Genomic DNA, 14428 nt, shown 5'->3' with positions numbered 1-14428 from the left:
CCTGGTCCCGGCAGTACGCCCACGTGCCTGGTGGGGATGATTCAGAAACAGGCTTGCAGAAATAGAAGAAAGAAGGAGAAACAGAAGTTTTCACTGCTTTCCTACACAAGGGTCATGAAAAGACAGTATGAGACCTTCCAAAACACCTTTCTCTGATGTGACTACAGAGGCAGAGAACACCATAGCATAAGGAAATCCAAGAATGAGAAAGGAAAGTGTAAATGAGATCAGTAAGAGCAGGAAAATTTTCCAAGAGCAGTGGACATAGAAGAAATCAAGAAAGAGCAAGTAGTTTAGGAAAAGAAAGGAAAAACTGAAAAGACCAACTGAAGAATGTAATTAAAAAAAAAAAAAAGTAAAAAGAGGGGTGAAAAAAAAAAAAAAGAAACAAAGATGCTCAGGGAAGATCAATCTTTATTTCCCAGTCCCTCTCACTTGCCACAGGTCAAAGCCACAACGACAGCATGACAGATTTCCACTGACTATCATGATAAAGTTCTGGCACATTGTCCTTGCTATTACTGTCAATCAGGAACAACTGTCAAAAATTACTATGAACAATGAAGGTACATGTACACAGAGCTGATCACAAAAGATGACAGGAGAGAGGATTTTGACAGATTAAGACATTCTGCCTTCCCTGTGTATTTGTTTAACTTTCAGGATTCAGTGGACAGTAGAGCAAAATGGGAACAGATCTGTGTAATGTGGAGGCCGATAATGAGGCAAAGTATCTATACGTTATCTTGCAAACCAGAGCAAAATAAAAGCAAAGGGAATGATGACAAAGAAAAAAGGTAAAAATAAAAACAAGTCAGAGAAGCTAAGTGTGAGGGAGAGAGAAAGAGATGGGGAGAGCAGCCAGGTTCTGTTCTCATCTACCCTCAAGTCATGGATTTACACTCGTGTAACTGGCAATAGCATTTGGCCAAGCTCTCCCTACCATCAACACACAGAAATGAATGACTCCATACAGATGGAAAAGACCTATTTGCTCATTCACTTGTCTTCCTGATAGAACACAAGTGTTTCCTATTATACATGGCTTTTTTGCCCCAGAGTTTAAATTAAAGTCTCAAGAAATTGAGCACCCTGGACGTATCAATCTTTTAAGATTTTTCTGCAACTAAATCATGTCAGCATCATGATACCCCATCCTTCCACTCTTCTACCTTGAGGTTGATACTGCGCATTCTTTTTCTCACCTCCTCTCAGTATTCCTCCCCACATAACTATATTGCAAGTTTAATCACAAAAGAATAGCATTGCAAGAAAAAAGCATTAGTTCTTTGCTAGAAATTAAACTTCTAATTTCTATTACTCTTAATTGTACTTAATGAAATTTCATGTGGTCTACTTGAGATGAGACAACATCGGTTACATTACCTTAAACTTTAAAATTCATAATATTTTCTGAGCAAATGGATTAATAGCCATATAAAAATGCAGATGATTTTTACCCTCCATATTCCACTGTATGTTATTCTACATTTCAGACTTCAAGTCATACTGAATATTTTTTCCCACCAAAATGAGAAAATCCACAGTTAAAAAATGATGCCTTTTATTATTTTTACAATCATACCTAAGTGATTATTCATGACCTCACACAAATTGTCAGTGAAATTTTACTATGTGTTAACTTTTGAGGGAAAAAACCTCAGGGCTTTTGATTATATATTCAGTTATTTTGTTTGTGTGTATTTTTTTTGTTTGGATTTTTGATAATCTATCATTTGTGATGGATTTTCCCCATACACTGAGCACCTATAAGGCTTGGAACAGCCAGCCTTTGCATCCTGAAATGCATCACCTTTGTACTTGTCAAACTAAAGCTCATTGTTACTCTTTCTTATCCATATTTTTCAGTGATTCTTTTTATTTCTAGCTAATGGTACTTCTATTTTTCTCTCACATCTGAAAGCCTGTACCTGAATCTTCCGTTAGAATCTGCACTGTGAAGAACAGAATAGCACAGAAACCGCACCAGGAAAACGTTATGCCATGCATCTTTGGGGGCTGTTTACTTACAATTTTAACCCTAGTGCAGATTATTTCTTGGATAGAGAGAAATTTATGTTTCTTATCTATTATTCTATTTTCAAGTAGAAAATAATCTAGAAAAATAATAATAATTAAAAAAAGAATTTTTACTGTGGAATAAATCATTACCGATTCCAGCAGAGAAATCAACAATAAACCTCCTTAAAAAATTGTTATCAAGCTAATTTTTCATTAGGCTTTTTTTATCCCTCAGCCAGTTTTCAAGATACACAGTAATGCTGAATAGAAACATTCAAATTGCTCAAAGTTAATTTTTGAGTATGAAAAAAAAGTGAGAACAATGAAGATCAAGACTTTACTATGACCTGTTGTTGTCTTTGGGGGTATTTCAGATTTCCAGTGTCACATTGACACTGGGTTGGTTTTTTTTTTTTCTTACTCAATTTCAAACACGACGTTCATAATACATTTTCAGAAGAAATAATGTGGTTTATTTTTTATACACTACTGAAAATATTTCTGCTAATGCATAAAGGTTGAAATTTAAGTGACAGTATTACTAGCAAACTAATCACTGCTTTGTGAAAAACTTTTAAGGATTTTTACATAAAAATAGTTAATTGTTGAGGTATTGATCTCAATTCTAAAAAACCTAAAGTTTAAGTTATAGTAATACTGACTAAACTATTAGGATTTAGTGTCATGTTGCCACTGATGCAGTGTCATTGCTCAAGCCAATTTTATACATGATATAATTATTACATTGTCTTACAGATTTTTCATTACTTTTGCATATATTAAACCAGACATATGAGATAATACCAAAACATAATTGCATTTACAGCTTGAGCTCTACTGTAAGCAATTGGACAAGAAGGTTCATTGAGGTTTGCGGGTTTATTCCCAGAAAAACAAATCAACAAAACCCCAAAGGAGGAATTCCTTAAAGTTTTGGAGACTGGGAAAGTAAAATTCAGAGTTCAGAATTTGATGAGTTCAACTTTGTCCAGTGTTCCTCCCTACCTCCATGATCAGCCAGTATCAGAGACAGGATGTGGGGCCAAGTGGTCTTTGGATCTGGCATGAGTATTCTCATGTGAAATATGAAAAAACTCCCCAGACCTAAATGCAAACAGCCAAGATTGTCCTGATATCGGTTTTGCATAGTTTTCACTAAAACATACATTACAAATCTTTCCACAAACCTGAGGTTGTCTACTTTTTAATAAACCCCAAAGTAGGTCAAATGCACAAGCTCATGGAACATGCCTATTAACTAATTGTCTGAAGAGGAACAATCTACATTTCATACTAAAAACTAAATCAGTGTATTTCTAGGGGTGTATATCAAAACATTATTGTGGTGGAATTTCATGCTGTGCTGCACTGCCTTTCATAGGCATCTGGTTTATTGTGTCTCCTACAGGACAGGGCTGTTTTATTAACAACAACAACAAAGTTCACACAAAATACAATTCTTCAATGCTGCATTGTTAAAAGGTCACTTCTTCACTCACCCTTTTTGACAAGAAAAGGATACAGAAGAATTACTCGACTTTGTTCTCTTCCAGTGTTGCACAGAGAGCTTTTAAGGAAGAAGACAGTCTAATACGAAAGCAACACAAAGGGGCCACATGGAATACTGTGATTATCTGAACCAAAATGACTCTGTTATTGCACTAATCTTTCATCTACAGGGAATCAGACTCTCATGTTGGTCACAGGGGACTAGGAAATTATGTCTGATCTTTGCATCTATTTTTACACATCACAAAACAGCAATAACAGTTTGGTACAATTCACCAGACTTGGCCATCAGCTTTAATTTCAATTTGAGCTTATTCTGGAGCAGTACTGCTTTAACTGTACATTAAAGCTCAGCTAAGCCTCAAATGCTCATACATTCGTTCAGATCATGGCAGATCACACTCTCCTGCCCACAGTCCAGTTACCTCTACAGTTTCAGCCACGAGACTACTGTTGATCTGTCTCTTTGGGGTCAGAAGAGTGACGTGAACCATCCCTAGCACAGGAGCTCACAAAACCCACTGTGCTTGTGAACAAGAGCAATGCATGTGCTCTAAGCAGCAGTAAGACTGGCTTCACCTGCATGCTGCACAATCAGCATAGAGGAAAAAAATACAATAAACCCCTTCCTAATTTAGAGATTATTTTTTTAAAAGCCATGTTATAGTTTACTGGCATTTCACAACATGTTTCCTGTAAACAAGCACACATATCAACAAAAAGTACAGTTACCACAGCGGTGCAGAGTACACAAGGAGGTGGTTAATGATGGCACTTTGCCACAGAGGCAGCACCCTCTCCCAGGCACTGATTGCCCCTGACAAGGGAAAAGAGATTTCATGCTCTTTAGCGATCCCCGAGTGTCTGGTCTAGAGTGTAAAGGGACATACTGAAATCTTGTCTGTTGTTTCACTTTTACTGACTGTCACACTTCTTGTCAAAAACATCTCTGAAGTACCAAAAGCAGCCAAAAAGAAGTATTAGCCACAACAAATCAGGAGTAATTTAGCCCTGATACCTGCAAAAACTCCCATTGAAAAGGTCAACTCACTCATCGATCCAGGCAGTGTCATGCAGGCTCCTATGGATCCAGACCTTTTGTTCAGCCACAAATAATAATCCTAAAAACCTTATCATTGATCCCTGTTAGAGAAGCTGATATATCATCTATTGATTTCCATTACAATTTCAGCTGTTATTCTTACATCAATGGTCACTTCAAGTAAAACTTGTCTAACATCCTCCAACATGCTGTTGAGAAACAATTCTGCTCTTGAGAACTGGAGAGTGTTTGAAATCCAAATTCAGAATTAAATACACAATGAAAAAAACTAACAAAAAAATAATCCCTTTTAGAAAATAAACCCCTTTGCTCATTGGTGAATCTTTTCAAAAGCAGACTAACAGAGAATAAAACAGAAGTTGTTTTTTTTATATCAAACTCCAGATTTATGGCCTGCCATTGACGCTTTTCCTCAATAAATTTAAGCAATTCTTAGAACATATTTATCCCTATGCAAAGTTTAGGTCAGTTATCAGACATTTTGAAAGAAGTTTTTATTTCTCCCTTTATTCTTTATTCAAGATGTTTCCTTTTATGCCAAGATGGCTCCATTTACACTTAATACAGGCAGTATGTGCAGAAAATAAATATACAATTAAAACTGGAAAGAAGCAACATATTCACTGTTCTGACATTCCACGGGCTCACCAAATGTGTACGTACAGAGCCTGTATACTACCACACTCAATTTCTAACCTCTGTTTTTTCAGACTCTCACTTAACAAGCCCGTCATTCCCAATGATGGTTAACAGCTTTGTATTTGTAGAAAAAATGATTTCCCAGCATGAAGTTCCATTCCATGCGATGCTGGTTTCAACACTATTGTGTTAGGAAATAGGTCTTTTCCCCCATTCTTCCAAATGTTAGTCTGCAACCTTTATTTTGTATTTAGATGTATACGGCATACGTGTTGAAATTTAAGGCAGCTAATGTCATTTGCAGTGTATTTCACAAGCTGATAATGGGAACTCTGTAGATTCCAGGGTGCCTGCTTTTTTTTTTTTTTTTTTTTTTGCTTTTTTCCTTTCTTTTTCCTTTTTTTTTTTTTTTTTTTTTTTTTTTTTTGAGGGAGGCATTGGTTGAAATCTGTTTCCTGGTAGATTGCCCACAAGAGCGCTTTGCCAGTATTCCTTACTGTCGCCACACTATAGAGTTGCTCAGACTAGGACTCGGCTACTACGTGAAAGGCTTCAGAGCTGCCACTGAGGAAAACACTGTTGCAATTCATAATAAATGTCCTTGTGGGCTCTGGAATGTTAATGTGCTGCATACTGCAGCGAGGACAGCGCATACAAATAGTTTCAAACTATTATAACGAGTTAAAAATTGCCCACTGGTAACTATTTAAAGGTCATTAGTTACTTTTTTATATATAGTGCATGTATTCAGCTAGTAGAAATCTGGTACTACATTGTTGGCCATAAAGGGAAAAGTTGGACAAGTTCTAAAAAGAGATCAAAGCCTGGGCCAGATCCTCAAATCAAATGAATTATATCTACCTACATCAACAGAGGATATTTGATAGAGTGCAAAAGACTTTGTGTCAGAGCAAGAGTTAAGTGACAAACCACCACTGGTGTGACGGCATCTAACTGTTCTTGTCCAAAATATTCAAGAACTCAGTCAAACAAAATAATAAAAAACAACCCATGAAGTGTTGATTTCATGTGTCATCTTACAAAATTCACCCTATTCTTACCTTCAAGAAAAATGAAACTACAAAAATAATAGATAATGACAGCAATAGATACACTGCTTCTGCCTTTAAAACCAATCTGTACACCCTCACAAACAACTTCACCCACAAGCAGAAATAAAACCTGTGTGTAAGCGTATAGTAATATGCAGCATTTGTGTTCAGCAATTCCTATGGTTTTGGGATAAGATATTTGATGATCTTGGAAAAGGATATATTTTTTTTTCTAAAGCTAAACAAAGGAAAACAGCTAAGCGATGCATTTACTAAGGTCACACCTCTGAAGGATAAATTGTTTCGTTCTCCTAACAATGAAAAAATTCTATGATTCTTCCCTCTTCCGTTGTTAATTTGGTAATGCTTTGGTTTTCATATACATGTGCTGCATAGGAATAAGTTCCTTTTTGAACAAACAGGCTCAAACAGGAAAGGAAAGGATAATAGGTTGCCCAGAGCAGTAGGAAACTGAAAATATCTTATCAATTTTACATGGTTGACTTACTGTAATTTACAGTGTTTTTTTGTCAAATAATCGCGCAATGTATGAAAAATTCTCTTCTGGTCTGCTTGGTCACAAACAGAGGAAAAACTCAGAAAAGGACTAAGAACAAGGGAGGATATTGGATAAAGGGGAACTGAGAAAAACTATCAAAACAAGGGTAATGGAAAAGAGGAATAAAACAGGCTTTATACAGTCCATATGGATTAAGACTCACTTATTTGTAATTCTGAATAACAGAAGTTAATGCTGGAAACATTTGCTGAACCGTATTTGCACTTTTTATTGTAAAGGTCAAAGAGGTGTAGAATGGTTTTGCGAAGAGAAAAAAGTAACTGTAATAAGGCCTATTACTTACTATACTTGCTCTGTAACACTAAACCAAAGAGCAATGAACTGTACCTTTGGAAACTCTAAGGAATTGCCTTTTATAGCTGAAAGGTCAAAACAGAATTTGGAAGAGCAGCTATTAAGTTACATAGTCTTTATGTATCGTTCACAGTTTGCCAGTGAATTTGCAGGAATTTCTATGTTGGATAACAGAGATAGGGTTTGTTCCCTTTTAGTATTTAAGTAGAAAACCCAATCTCTTTTGCATATAATCCTCCCGTTCAACACACACAGTCTTTCAAGCGCCATTTCCTTGCTTTTGTATGTATCTGTACCTATCCAAAATGAACACAAGCCTTATTTCATAAGCACTTCCCCGTTCCTCTTGCAAGGCCGAAGCTGGCACAAGTGCAAACATGCAGCAGAGTTGGGTTAGTGCAGCTGAGAAGTATGCGGTAGCTGTCCCATCTCCCCTGTGTTTTGTGAAAGCACTGTTGGTCCATGGGAAAGCTCTCAGAAGTTGAATGAGATGGCAGGAGGGGTGGCGATAAAGAAGCTGCACTGAGAATGTCATCTATTTCAACTGCACACAACACACTGACATTTTGTCTGAGGCGCAGCATCGGGATACTGTTTCGCTGCACTGGCCGGGCAGGGACTCCCTTTCTGCCCAGGCAGAGCACCCTGGGGAATAGATGTACCCAAAAAGAAAGTTTTTCTACATTTGGACACTGAACTGTTGGGATCTTCTGTGTTGCAGTCTACAAATTATTGCCCAATATGTACCTGAGAGCAGTTTCTCTGACCTTTCCCTGCTTTCTGCACAAGGGATATGAATGAAATAAAACCCTCCATGCTTCCTACTTAAACCAAAGCATTATGACAAAGTTCTTTAGATGCTTTATTCAGCTCAAGGCTAGACAGCAGATATTGTCCCTAGTCAGAGTCACAGGGAGAAACCTCATTCACTGTTCCAGCTTTGGATCCTCCCTGGCAAATTCATAATGATGTAAGATAAGGTTTTTACAAAGGAAATGCCTCACAGCAGTCATCACTTAACCACTCCAGACCAGGATTAAAATTATTTCTTCTATTGAAGAGAAAACCAAGGTAATTGCTGACATTTTTGTGGCAAACACTGTAACTATCATTTCTGCCAAACAGGAATGTTCATCCATCTGGCTCGTTAGGAGGCTATGCTCCAGTTAATCCAGGTCAAATCTGTTTTACTCCTGTGCAGTGGAAACTATTTTGAGAAGGCCTGTGCAAGGCCCACAGGTTGAGACAGCTATGCAGAGATTTGAGCACAATTACTGTGCAACGAAAAAACCCCAACCTTCTGCCCTACGTACCATTAGATAACATAAATCTAAATGTGCCAAGGCTCATTCTTGATTGTAGTATTGGGTACAGAAAGTATTGTTATTTCTATGTATCATTGAGAAGCAGTTCTAATGATTACAGGAGACTACAGTCTGGAACCTTTTCGCTGAGAAAATACCCAGCTAACATGGTGTCTCTCTTGAAATAAACACAAAATAGGATTGGCAGAGTAGTCTAAAGCAAGGCAGTTGAGGAACAAACCCCACAGGTTGTGGAAAACAGAATAATGACATAAAATAAATAATAGCTTCCAAGAATAAATTTTTGATTCAACTGACAAGTTACAGACTTTAAGTTGTTTTCTTAGAAAATCCATTGAGCTATATCTCTCTTCTAAATTAAATATGCTTAGGACATTCTTTGTAAAGCAAACATAGAATTAGAGAACAAAATAGGTTGCAAGGGAGGCCATTTAGTCCAACACCGTGCTCAAAGCAGGTCCCCCTTCAGAGTTAGATCAAGTAGCTCAGGGCTGTGTCCAAATGAGTTTTGAACACCCTCCGAGGGAGGAAATTCTGCATCCCCTCTGTGCAGCCTCCTCTGGTGCTTAACTGGTGACACTCATGGTAAAAAATATATTCTTGGTATCTTGTAAAAGTTTTCATTTGGAAACCTATTTCATCCTTTCCGTGTACACCCCTGAGAAGAGTCTAAGATAATTTTCTCCATAACTACCTATTAGGTAGCTGAAGACAGCAATTAGATCCCCTCTTAGCCTTTTCATGGCTAATTAGTACAGTAGTTTTAACTTTCATCACTAGGGAGAATACAGTTTTGCACTCAGTATAGTTCCTACATTTTTGTAATGATAGGATTTTAGGCCTTTCTCAATTTGTAATAAACTATGGACCTAGCTGTAAGTAAAAGGATGAGAATATCCTATATTCACATGATTTCTCTCTTATATATAGAGAAAACTATATACATGTCCACAGTATATTATATTGTTAAACCTGTGCAGAATTACATAAGTTCTCTAAAGATGTCTAAAGCAAACTGAAACATTGGTCAGGGAATCCATGAGTGGCAAAGTTAATCTTTAGCCACAAAAACTAAATTATGTAGCATGTTTAAGCAATAATGAGAATAACACAGTTGTGACATAGTCCTTGAAACCACTCCCCAAATTTTGAAAAAAGCACATCTGCATTAACAGGAAAAGGGTGAATCCACAATTAGCAAGTGCATTTTTGAATCAGTTGCTGATTGAGCCACACACGACCACTATGTAAATCTCCTGCAAGTTCAATGTTCTGAATCAGGGAAATTATTAATTGTGCAAATACCTTTGGAGTCATTTGTAGGGAAGCTACAAAGAAGGGGAAAGGGCTTCTATCTTAGATCCAGAATGCTCTATATTATCAAAGTATGTAATAGAAACATAGATGAATTAATGAGAGAAAAAAAACCAAAATGAATGATAACCCATTGATATCTTAGGGCAAAATCGCACAGAACAAGGAGAAAGCAAAAAGGAAGAATTTCTTTGTTGTCTAGAGATGCCTCCAGAAGCCATCCCTAAAGACCTGGCTATGAGTAGTTCTTCAAGGCACGGCAAGCCCTGAAGTGGGCTGGAAAGGCCCGTAAGCCTCATGCTCTAGCAGAGATGTTGAAAGAGTCAAGAAGGATCCTCACTGGGTGACGTTTCAGTATCTTTCTCATTGTAACTAAGAACCATTATGGAGAAAATAAACTTATTTTTATACATGTGCACCAAGCACACCAATCTTTGAATGGTAAAATTATTAACCAAAGGTGGACTGGCAAATTCCTACAACATCTTGACCGCAGCAGACTTTTGGGCTTCTGAGAGTTTAAAGGAACTGCAGTGCAGAGTTGCAAGAACTTAATGGGAGGCAAATAATACTAATTTTGAACAGACCGAGAGGTCACCCACTCTGCAAACACCGCAAGAAAGAGAGAAATCATCACAGATATCCTTCACAGTATGATTTAAGTCAAAGTTGTTATCAAAAAAAAATCTTTGAACACAGCATTGTTGCACTCAACTTAGGCATATGAATTAATAAACTAGAGAAGCTGCAGTCAGTCAAGTTTCATGGTAAATGGCCAAGGGAAAAAATTTGTAAGTGTATTAATATTTCATAGTATTGTAACACTAAATGTGGTATACATTAAATATGAAAGCTGTACTGAATTTCCCACTTTCTTTAGGAAAATACGCTACACGATGTTTTCAATAACAGGAAAATACAAGCATTGTTTTTCCCGATATCATTGAAACACTTTTTTCTCCCAGTTGAGAATGTGAATTAGGTTCCCAGGAGAAATTTCTGTTTTTCTCTATTGCCTGTTTCCTTAGTATCCAAGTAACTAGCAAAAAGGAAGACTCAAAACACAGCAAGAGAAACTGAAGATCCCTAAGGAAAAGAGACAGGAGTTTCTGTCAAGGATCAAGAGAGGATTAAATATATACGGTCAGTTAGAGGGAATGATTCTGGGAGAAGAGATTTACTAGAAAACAAAATTGCCTCACAGCTGAAAACACTGGAAAATCTGCAAACCTAATACAAAGGAAGAAGATGAGGAGCAGACAGACTTTCTCACCTTGTCACGGGGAGCACTTAGCTTATTTTTCTTGGCTCAAAGAAGTCTCATCGTGCAGTGAGACTTATGTTCTTTGGAGATAAAAAGTAAAGTACGATAGGTGACAACAGCCATTTTCACAGATCAAGACACAATATTATCGATACCATGGAAATAAAATCCACGGAAACTCCTGTTTGTTGCCTGATGACTACGGCTCCAGAGAGGATTTTTTTGGTTTTGTTCTGTTGTGGTGTTAGCTTTCTAAAGCGGTAAGGGAATAGGATCCTTTCAGACAGGGAGGATTAGTGTATCTTGCTGATGATTCGGGGTCAAGCCTGGCAGTGTAACCGCTGGGACGGTTCTTAACAGTAATGAGGAAGCTGTCTGAAAAAAGGAAAAGAGGGATTCAATAACAGTGGCCACAGAAAACCGTGTCACTACTTCAAAAACTTCAAGTTACTGACAATAAAGAAAGAGAGTAAAGAAAAAGACTGAGCAGGACATTTGACAGTGGTCCCCTTACCTGCTGAGAAAGGCACTCAAGCCCACTCCAACTCGCCCGGCTTTTTGTGCCGAGCTGTAACAGACCCCAAAACATCTTTTAATCAAACTTTGTAAAAAATGAATCTAATTTTTTCTGGTGAGGTGGGAGGATGTGGGCGAAGGGAGAACCGTGACAAATAACTTATCAAAAGAGGGCCAGCGCCGTGCAGTTGAGGGAGCGGTTTGGCAGGGGCATCGCTACCCAAACAACGGGTAACGGGAGCAGCCCCGGAGGACCTCCTGCAGCCCCGGCCCTGCAAAACTGCGGCATTCCTCTCTTCCCTCCCTAAAGCCTCCAGTGAGTATGTCTCTGTTTCAAAAGTACGTGGGCCTGTCAGGCTGTGGCCTCAGCCCAAATCTGAGCAGCAGGTTTCCCTCTGGCTTTCAGTCGCCGGTGCAGACGGTGGACGTGTCCCACCCTACGCAGCCGCGGCCAGCGCAGAGACCTGGAGGCAGCACCTGGAAGAGGACAGGTGCTCCCCAGAGACTCCTCCTGCTTGCTGGTGTCTATGGAGGCCTCTCCTCTGAGCTTCAGTGAGAATAAACAAGCTCATACCAAGTCCTGCTTATCCACAAGCCCTGCTAAAGTCAAAGATGTGTAATATAGATGTCCCAGTTAGGTGGGAAAACTAAATGGAAACTAGGCATATTACAATCCAGGTCTAATTTAACTTAAGCTGTGATTTATTGGACCTATCACAATTTATGCATAATCTGTAATTTATACCATGCTGCATCAACCAATCATGTGGTTTATTCTACACACAGAACAAGATGATTTAGATTATAGGGGGACGTACTGAAGTGACATAGAGCAGGCCTGTCGTTGAGGAAAGGGGAGGAGAACTGGAAAGGACTCTGAGTGAGAAACCTGTGTTTGATGATCCTTATTATCATACTCACTTTGTGAAAGCTGTAACTCCAGCAGCAAAGTCTTGCAAACCTACCTGCCAACCAGTGTGAGAAGACATGGTGACTCAAAGATGCATATTAGAAGTAAATACTGTTAAAATAACCCCCATATCTGCTGTTTTTACTCATATTTCTTTAGGGTTTTCTCCACCTTACATTCTCATGCAAGCTCCTTGCCGGCGTGCGTTATGGTGGCACAGCTCTCTGGCTGCCATGTGTCTCAAGTCCTTCCTTGGATCCTCTCTGGCTGCGTTCTGGCTCATTGCTTCCCTCCCTCTGCCCCACAACCCTGTGTGGCTTCATGCAGCCTTCCCATCTCTGCTTTTCCATCAGTTCCTACTGCCTCCAACAGCCCCTTACTCTTCAGGCATTATTACAAATTATTGTAATTGTTTTGTAAATATATAAATACATTTCTTTTACTGTAAGCGTGAGAAGATGTGAATGCATGAATAAATTATGATACAAAGTGGAGGCCTAGGTGCATGTAGTTGCCCCGCTAGTGTTTAGACTGCCTTGCCAGCTAGTTCCTGTCCTGTCAGCGACTCTGCCTCCGTAGAGGAATCTTGTAGCAGAAAGGCTCTGTGCATTAGGAAACTTAGGGTACTAACTGCAGCAGTCCCAGAAACAAGGATTCACTGATTTTCTGGTGCAATTCTGACTAGCTTACAGTACTGACATTTTTGTCTGTTAAAAATGATAATGATATTGTTAATAGTTAGGGCCCCATAAGAGGGTTTCTCTGCATGAAGTCAGGCTTGAGTGTTACACTTAATCTGCAGTTACATTTCAAATTGCGTTTATATTATAGCTTAATTGAAGTGTGCATACGATTTCCCACAAATAGTACTTTCAGTTGTTATGGTATATCAATAATAATTATAATGACTTATACATTCATTCAACTTAGATTATGTGAGAGTTAGATTATGAATGCATTTGAATTACAGTGGCATAACTGTACACTGGCATAAACCAATTTTCTTTTTTCCCCTCATGTACACCCTGTTAGAAAGACTGTCTCTAACTGATACATGGGTGCAAGAGCCGATATGCACCTTGTTAATAAGTTAATGCCGGAATTATTAAAATATTTTCTTTTCGTTCCCCTCCCTATCATCTTATCGAGGACCCTGCGATAAGCTTCAGAATAACTAGATCTTTTGACAACTGCTGTAATAGCTAATAACTGTCACTACTGTCACTATAAGGTGCCTGAAGCTTCACAAGCTCACCTCTTGGACTCTCCTCTTTCTAGCAACATCTTTGATTGTTTCCAGTTATGAGTTCAGCCCTGGCCACAGCAATGACAACTTCTCTCTTCATACAGAAAATACATTCTTGCTCTCTTCTGCTAACCTAATTTCAGTATTCAAGTTCATCGACTGAAAAATAACCAGGCTTTTGTTAACAATGATTACAAATTCATAATCCCATCTGGGCCTCAGAATTTTGCACAGCATATTGGCAATTAATATCCAATTAATGCTTGTAGACCCATTGACTATGTTATATATCTATAAAGAAAACTGTTGACATATTCATTTTTATTTCAAACTGCATGCTGTAGACTGCATGGAATAGGGAGTACATTGAAAACTCTTAGTGTATTCTGAACTCAGGTACAACAACTCCTCAGGAATGTATTCTCACCAAAAAACTTGAAAATGAAAAAAAATCGAGGGATTTTTACCATGTAGAAAATACAGAATTACATCATTACAGACAAAAAATAATCTCTGGAAAAAAGCCTCAGGCAATTGCAGATGGTTGTGCTGTTTCTGTTTGAGAAAGAAATAGTGTATTTCTAAAAGCAACTTTCCATGAATGGCCACAGCTATGGGTAGAGCTGTAGACCAAGAAATAGGCTACAGAGGATGCAAATTACAATACAAAGGATTACAATAAAATAAAATAGAG

At 38.2% G+C, this 14428-nt stretch overlaps 1 protein-coding gene across 5 annotated transcripts in view; it reads right to left on the bottom strand.

Annotated features, from left to right (window-relative positions):
• The window catches only part of DMD (dystrophin), a 1320554-nt gene that overhangs the window by 1116186 nt on the left and 189940 nt on the right, over positions 1-14428 (bottom strand). The window lies entirely within an intron of this gene.

The sequence above is a fragment of the Balearica regulorum genome, chromosome 1 (assembly GCF_011004875.1).
Source record: "Balearica regulorum gibbericeps isolate bBalReg1 chromosome 1, bBalReg1.pri, whole genome shotgun sequence".
Classification (NCBI taxonomy): Eukaryota; Metazoa; Chordata; class Aves; order Gruiformes; family Gruidae; genus Balearica; species Balearica regulorum.
This window is presented reverse-complemented; position numbering and strand designations above follow the sequence as displayed.